The 8636-nt window shown below is 34.0% G+C and overlaps 1 pseudogene; it reads left to right on the forward strand.

Moving 5' to 3' along the window:
- Nucleotides 1–7617: 7617 nt before the first annotated feature.
- Nucleotides 7618–8339, forward strand: LOC145086115 (chaperone protein dnaJ 11, chloroplastic pseudogene; annotated as a pseudogene).
- The last annotated feature ends 297 nt before the right edge of the window (nt 8340–8636 follow it).

Genomic DNA, 8636 nt, shown 5'->3' on the forward strand with positions numbered 1-8636 from the left:
AATGCATTACTGGAATCTAAACTACAATTTGGTTTTGTTTTCACAGAAGTTGATACTTGAAGAACGGACCATAAAATTGAAAATGATTCTAAGCAACATTATTCTTTTAGAATTTATTAGTGTCGTTAGATTTTCATGTTTTCTTTTCCGTTTTCAAAGTTTTTTTAGTTTTATTTTTTTAACAATAAATGTAATTCTTAACAATTGTTACCCGTATTCTATAAAAAATAATGTATTTTTTGTTTTTATTCTTCAATTGATTGTTCAAGAATTTGTTATTCCACAAGAAGTTTTTAAAGTCATGATCAAGAAATAGGTTCAAGAATATTTTTATTATTTATGGTCCAAAAATATTTTTATTTTTGAATATACTCATAAACATATTCTATCAGAATATCCGAATTAAAAAAATTATAATTCGTAAAATTGGATTTTTAAAATTAATAGAATCTGTGATCCATTAAAATATGCAATTTTCCTTTATTAAATCTATATTAATTGACAAAAATACCCTTGTAATTAATGTAGATGATATTTTTCAATTACATTTAATTCAATAATTTATATTAATCACTTTCTTAAAATAAGTAAAATTGATTGACCCATATTTATGTATACAATAACATAATAATTACTTTGAATAGATTAACTTAAGCCTATATATATATATATATATATATATATATATATATATATATATATATATATGTGTGTGTGTGACAACCCGAAATTTCCATTCTGTACAAACCATATCAAGTCAATAGAAGTTAGAACAGTTACAGTGAAGTTCCAGACTTTTTAGGTATAAGTTTGACAGTTTTTCAGGATTTACACTTAAGGAGATATCAGGAGAGTGGATGCACTAGGGTTTTGTGCAACACTGTTATTCCAAAACTCTATGATATTAGAGTTCATTTCAGGAATAAAAAAATTTCTGCCAAAAATCCCAGGACTATATATAGAATTCTGAACCATATGTATTCATTAGTTACATTTCCAACTAGAGAAAAGCCGAATTCTCTCTCAAGGATCTTCGGACTTTCGTTCCGGAAAGTGAGTACTTCTATCTAGTTTTGTTTTAAAGCTTCTTATATGCTTAATACACTAGAAATCATAGGAAAACACTAAGATCTGAGAGTTTACCGCCCAAGAACACCTTGGGGAGTAAACTCTTATAAAAGGGCCAAAGTGTGCCCAATGCCCCTCAAAGCCTTGGAACTCAACCTAGAGCTACCATGACATGTTTAGACCACAAATTCATTAAGAAACAAAGGCTAGAAGTGAGTTCACGGCCAAGGATGTTCTTGGGCCGTGAACTCCATTTTTAGGTGCCAAAACACCCTAAAAGCCTTCCTTAAGCCAAGAGACTAGTTTAGACATATACCCTAATGAGTTTAGGACTAGCAAACACCCTTAGAACACCAAGAGTAAGGTGTTCACGGACCAAGAAGTTCCAGGGCCGTGAACTCCAAACAATAGTGCCAAATGGTGCTATAAACTCTTTTAAAGCCTTGTACACTAGCATAGTTTAGTTCCTAGTTAATTTAGGGACTTGAAAACACCAAAAACACCCTCCCAAGGGAGATTACGGCCGTAATCTCCAAGGGATATGGTCCCAGGGCCGTAAACTCGTAAAAGGAGTTATATAATGCCCTAAACTCTTCCATAGACCAAGCCATTAAGTAGAAATGCTTCTTAGAGTCTTGTAGAGCATCAAACACAACATGGTCACCTAAGTATGAGCTTACGGCCGTAAACTCATGAGTTTACGACCGTAAACTCATTTGGTAGTGTCATTAGGGCTGTGAACTTTATGGTGGAGTTTTCCTTGAGTCCTACACATAATAGCTTCCCCTACAAACATTTAGATGCAATCCTAGAGGCTAATAACACTTGATAAAGGTGTTTAGCATGTCCTAGGGTGTCTTGACTTGTTTATTAGTTGTTTTTAGACTAATTTGTTACATATATGTGATATTATATGTTAACTAGGATCATAGAGTGTGTTCAAGACTTCACTTGACACCTAGTAGTCCTACCTCTTCAGTTCATCCGTATCACCCACAACAGTTCATCCGTAAATTCATTTGGTAGTGTCATTAGGGCCCTTTTATAAGAGTTTACTCCCCAAGAACACCTTGGGGAGTAAACTCTTATAAAAGGGCCAAAGTGTGCCCAATGCCCCTCAAAGCCTTGGAACTCAACCTAGAGCTACCATGACATGTTTAGACCACAAATTCATTAAGAAACAAAGGCTAGAAGTGAGTTCACGGCCAAGGATGTTCTTGGGCCGTGAACTCCATTTTTAGGTGCCAAAACACCCTAAAAGCCTTCCTTAAGCCAAGAGACTAGTTTAGACATATACCCTAATGAGTTTAGGACTAGCAAACACCCTTAGAACACCAAGAGTAAGGTGTTCACGGCCCAAGAAGTTCCAGGGCCGTGAACTCCAAACAATAGTGCCAAATGGTGCTATAAACTCTTTTAAAGCCTTGTACACTAGCATAGTTTAGTTCCTAGTTAATTTAGGGACTTGAAAACACCAAAAACACCCTCCCAAGGGAGATTACGGCCATAATCTCCAAGGGATATGGTCCCAGGGCCGTAAACTCGTAAAAGGAGTTATATAATGCCCTAAACTCTTCCATAGACCAAGCCATTAAGTAGAAATGCTTCTTAGAGTCTTGTAGAGCATCAAACACAACATGGTCACCTAAGTATGAGCTTACGGCCGTAAACTCATGAGTTTACGACCGTAAACTCATTTGGTAGTGTCATTAGGGCCGTGAACTTTATGGTGGAGTTTTCCTTGAGTCCTACACATAATAGTTTCCCCTACAAACATTTAGATGCAATTCTAGAGGCTAATAACACTTGATAAAGGTGTTTAACATGTCCTAGGGTGTCTTGACTTGTTTATTAGTTGTTTTTAGACTAATTTGTTACATATATGTGATATTATATGTTAACTAGGATCATAGAGTGTGTTCAAGACTTCACTTGACACCTAGTAGTCCTACCTCTTCAGTTCATCCGTATCACCCACAACAGGTGAGTTCATACCCCTTAATCAATGTTTTAAATGTTTTATAATGTTTTATGGGGGGGATACAAGTAGAATCATGCTAGTTATTATATCAATCACATGTTATTAATAAGCAGCATTCAAATGATTTACTACACATTAGCTGTTTTACCAAACAATTGTTATTCAAAGGATTTTCTTATACGTTTTATATGTTTAAAACTCCTGATTTAATTGTTCATTATACACTGTATGTTTCATTTCAATCTCATTTACAATTGTGTTTCAAACAAATGTTTCTTTGTATTTAAAACTGTTTTGTTAGATTAATACTTCCAACCCGTTTTATAGATTGACATCAAGTAAATCTTTTCTTAGATAGTAATCCTGTTCAAAGGTTTTATAAAACTTATTTTATGCTTTTATATTATCAATTGCATGCCTATATATGTATAGTTATATAAGAAATGTTTAAAAGACTTAGGAAGGCTATCCACCCTATTTCCTTTTTGCGCTTGAGATGTGGTCTAGTGGGATATTGGGTATCCGTCCGAAGGTCGTTTAAATATTAGTTATATATCATGTGTACATATATAGTCATAAAGGTTCTTCCAGTTCAGTTCAATACCCTTGGGTAGCAAGGGTACACATCCATGTTCATACGTACCAGTTACATTACTAGTAAGCTACCATATGGGTAGTTTAGGAAAATACTAGGACTATTACTAGAACGCGATATCATACAATGAGTCAGTTCATTTATGAGTCAATACTTGCTAGATAGAGAGAACATACATTACAGCTAGTACACACAGTACATTACTATACATGCTAGATAGAGAGAGAACACACGTTACAGCTAGCACACGCAGAACATTACAGTACATTACTATACTATTACATAGATATGTTTTACAAGAATACGCTTACATGAGTACGTTTACATATATACGTTTACATGGGTGCGGTTACATATAATTTGATAGGACAGACATCACTAGGTGCTATAGCATAGAACAAGTTTAGGATCTAACTATACCGATGAATCACAACGCATTGTGATAGTTATATCGGGTATACATGATCATAGTAATGTGGATGTTCACGGCTTGCATACAGGCAGGGGTCGTGTAAAGGTCCCAAAATCCCTTTGACAGGGGAGCGTTTAGCCTGGGATCTAGCCATCACATTAGGCCTTATCCCTCAAATAAGGCAATAGGAGTACAGAGGTAGTCACTTATTACAAATACTACAGTACTTAAGAGATTACCCTAGACTTAAGGTAATTAGTACGGTTGTAGTTCGACACTACACCATAGTACTATTTCATTTTCCCATTACATTTACTTCGTGAACATTCATACGACGCACGGTAATGTAGAAACTATATTTTTGGTTAATGATAGTCAGAATTGGGAAAATACACACTCTTACAAGAGCCACACACACAGACACTAGATGCCTTGGTAGAAGGATACGATTAGTAGGAAACATAGGGCTTCCTAGGATCATTCATATACATACAAATACTTACAGTTCATACACATACAAATACTTACATACAAATTAAGACACTAAAATACTTATGATCTCACCAGCTTTAAAGCTGATACTCGCTTTCAAAATAACTTTTATCCTCGGGTCAACCATAGACAGGTACCGATGCAAGGTTCAGAGAAGATGGTGCTCGTTCAAGACGCATATTTCATTTTGATTTATGCTTTAGTGTTTATCAAAATTTGACAGAACACACTTGTATTAAAATTATATTATTAATGCAATGGATGATGTTGTTGCTTGTTTACTACTCTTCATTGTTGTGATACTGTACATGACGTCCTCCGCCCCAGAACGTTTCCATCGTTCATGGTTTTGGGGTGTGACAATATATATATATATATATATATATATATATATATATATATATATATATATATATATATATATATATATATATATATATATATTAGGGATGATCATTAGAACCGCCGGAACCGGAACTGAACCGGAACCGGAACCGAAATTGGTAAGAGGTCCGGTTACCGGTTCTCCATTTTTATGAAAACCGGTCCAGTTCTTAAAACCGGAACCGGTTTGACATTTTTTTTTTCATTTTTTAAAATGTGCATAACTCACTCATATGAAGTCGGAATTATTTGATTTTTTTCCAACATGTAATTTGGAGTTTGTAATTAATTTTTGACGGTACAAACATATGTTTTTGTTAGATATTGAATCAGACACATGCCCCGAAAGAAAGCATATCAATGCTGCGTTTTTTTTATTTCAACATTATTTTTTTGTTTTTTTTTAATCTGTCACATTTTTTAAATGTGCATAATTCATTCATATGACGTTAGAATTACTTAATTTTTTTCCCAACATGCAATTTGGTGTTTGTAGTTCATTTTAGACTATAAAAATACATATTTTGGTTAGATATTAAATTAGTTATAGACCCCGGAAGACAACATATCAATGCTGCGTTTTTTCTGTTTCGACATTTTTTATTTTTTTGGAATTCGTCCCCGCTTTTAAAATGCGCATAACTCACTCATTGAAGTCGGAATTACTTGATTCTTTTTTCATCATGTAATTTAGTATTTGTACTTCAATTTAGAATGTAAAAAGTCATAATTTGGTAAAATATTGAATCATTTACAAGCTCCGGAAGATAGCATATAATCTTTAGTATTTCAACCGGTTCTACTTTGAAAAATAACCGAAAAACCGGGACCGGAACCGGAACCGACGCTAGAACTGGCGGTCCGGTTCCCGGTTCTTATAATATAGAAAAACCGGTTCCGGTTCCGAACCGGTTCGGTTCTAAAGCTCATCCCTAATATATATATATATATATATATATATATATATATATATATATATATATATATATATATATATATATATATATATATATATATATATATATTAGGGATTCAATCACAATGTCTTGTGATGAAAACTAGAAATTGAGAAATCAAAAGGCCACTACAACCACCTACTCTAGTGTTCTTGTTTTTCATGTGAAACCACATAAATGGAAATGTTTGAAACCTAATCGATAAGAATCCTAGAAATTGGCCCCTATGCAGTTATTGCGGTCAAAATTTCAATAGCGGTTACATTCCGCTATTTGAGATCGCGGTTATCGTGGTGGTATAGCGGTGATATAGTGGTTTTTTAATATTACATATAATTTATAATTTTATATCATATTTATATAAAATTTATATATTTGAGTATTAATACTATAAGTCTATATAGAATTAATATCATCAAACCTAAAAAGTCATATAAAAACTTAACATAATATTCTATTATATTAATATGGAAACTAGGTAGTGTAAAAGTGTCAAATCGAGTTTAATTGGATTGCACGGATTTAATATCGTATTAGTAGGCCGTGATTGATTTAAGGAATTAAGTCCCAAGTCGTGGCCTCATAGGCGTGGGTCGATTTACAAAAAGCATTAATGGAGTGTGACCATGGCAACTCAAGTTGGCGTGAGTACAAAAAGAGATGAGTAAAAGAGTTGTCGATAGACGTAGTTGCTTTGAATGTTTTTAATTATGTTATTTGTTCGGGCTTTTTAAAATGAAAGTGTAGTGAAATCATTAAGTCTAGTTTTTCATTGAAAAAAGTAACCAATGGCCAAAAATATGAACAAAAATGGAATAGCGCCCGTAGCGCCGCTATAGCGGTTATTGAAATAGCGGTACCGCGAAATGAAAACGCTAAACTGGAAATAGCGGTTCTTGACCTCCGCAAAACGCTATAGCCAAGGGCGAAGCCAAAATTTTTTTTTTAGGATGGTCCTTGTAAATTATATATATATATATATATATATATATATATATATATATATATATATATATATATATATATATATATATATATAAACTAATTAATGAAAATACCAAATAAAAAAATGAAAAAAGAATACAAGTTACAGAAAAAGAATAGCATATATCAATTAATATTATATCTTATTTTGAAAAGCAAAAAAAATTAAAATAAAAATGTAAGAGTAAGCCTGGACCTACCCTTGTCTTAAGGTGCTCCGCCCTTAGCTATAGCGCCGCTATAGCACCGCTATAGCGCGCAATTGATAACTTAGATTGGCCCTCGTTTGAACACAAAGATGGATGTTTGTGATTCGTGAATATGAAGAACAGTGATGAAGCAAAATCTATGTTTGAAACCATGCTCAACAAAAATACATTGTAAGAGCTTTCCATGGAAAAAGAAAAACTTACGGACAAAACGTATAAATTATCCCAACCACAGGAGTATTCCTTTAAAAATTATTCAGTTTTACTCTAAAAATTATCCTAACCACAGTGAGTATTCGTTTAATTTACTCTAAAAATTATTCAGTTTTGAATAAAATATTAAAGTCGTTTGTTTTTTTAAACCATTGTTCCTTCCTTCTAGACGTTTGAGAAAAGTATCCGCCGTTGTTTGCCGGTAGTGATTCCTGTGGTCCCCGACCACGGATTGTTTGCTGGCTCCTTTAATTTATTTGTGGAAATGAATAACTCTCCTTTTCAGTTCCAACTCACAAACACGTATTCATCCCCAAATCTCCTCTTATAAATCCACTACACAAAATCCATATCCAAAAAACTCACAACACAAACAATCTCTTCACATCAATGGCTATTTCGACTACATCTGCATCTTCCTTCTTTACTTCCCCTAATTTCTCCCTCAATTTAAACTCATCGTCAAAATCGAGTTCAAACTCCGTCAACTTCCGAAGAGCTCCGATTTCAGCTGCTTACGCCACCGCTGAGAAAACGGAAACAATTAGATCGTTCTGTAATAAAACACCTTCCTCATTGTACGAAGTGCTCGGAGTTCCAATCGGAGCTGATACACAGGAGGTGAAAGCGGCGTATCGGAGATTAGCAAGAGTTGTGCATCCTGATGTCGGAAGGATTGACTCGTCGGCTGATGAATTCATGAAAGTGCATTCAGCTTATGCTACGCTAATAGATCCGGCGAAACGAGCTGATTACGATCGAACTCTGGTGCAGAGACGCGCGGGTGGTTCGTCTCCGGTGAGTTTTTCCGGCGGATATAGGAGTCGTAGATGGGAGACGGACCAGTGTTGGTAGAAATTGCTCCCTCGAAATTCGATCGCCATTTTAGAGATCTTGAGCTTGTAAATATGGAATCTTACGATACTTTGGCTAGATTTTAAAGCCACAGCATTGAAATATTTTGTTTATGATTTTGTTAATTTTCTAGATGAAATTATTATCTTAAGTCAAACATTGTTAATCCAATCTGATCCGATTTTTTTTATTTATGACATTTTAATTGTATAAAATAACAAGAATAGTGAATAGGATGCCGACTTAAAGTCGTGTTTCTAGAATGTTTAGTTTTAATATTGACCAAATGTTTACATTTTCTAATGGCAAAAAAAAAAAAAAATTACTATCCTTCACCGTTTCACTGCGAATTTTCTTTTTATGATATTGCCGACTAAATTACGAAATATTTGATCCATGGAAAATGCCCAAAACCTCATTCGGATTCTCAAATGTTATGAGATTCTATCTAGGATCAAAGCCTATTACCTAAAAAGAAAATTGTTCG

The sequence above is a fragment of the Lactuca serriola genome, chromosome 2, assembly GCF_051521515.1.
Source record: "Lactuca serriola cultivar US96UC23 chromosome 2, Lser_US96UC23_V15, whole genome shotgun sequence".
Classification (NCBI taxonomy): Eukaryota; Viridiplantae; Streptophyta; class Magnoliopsida; order Asterales; family Asteraceae; genus Lactuca; species Lactuca serriola.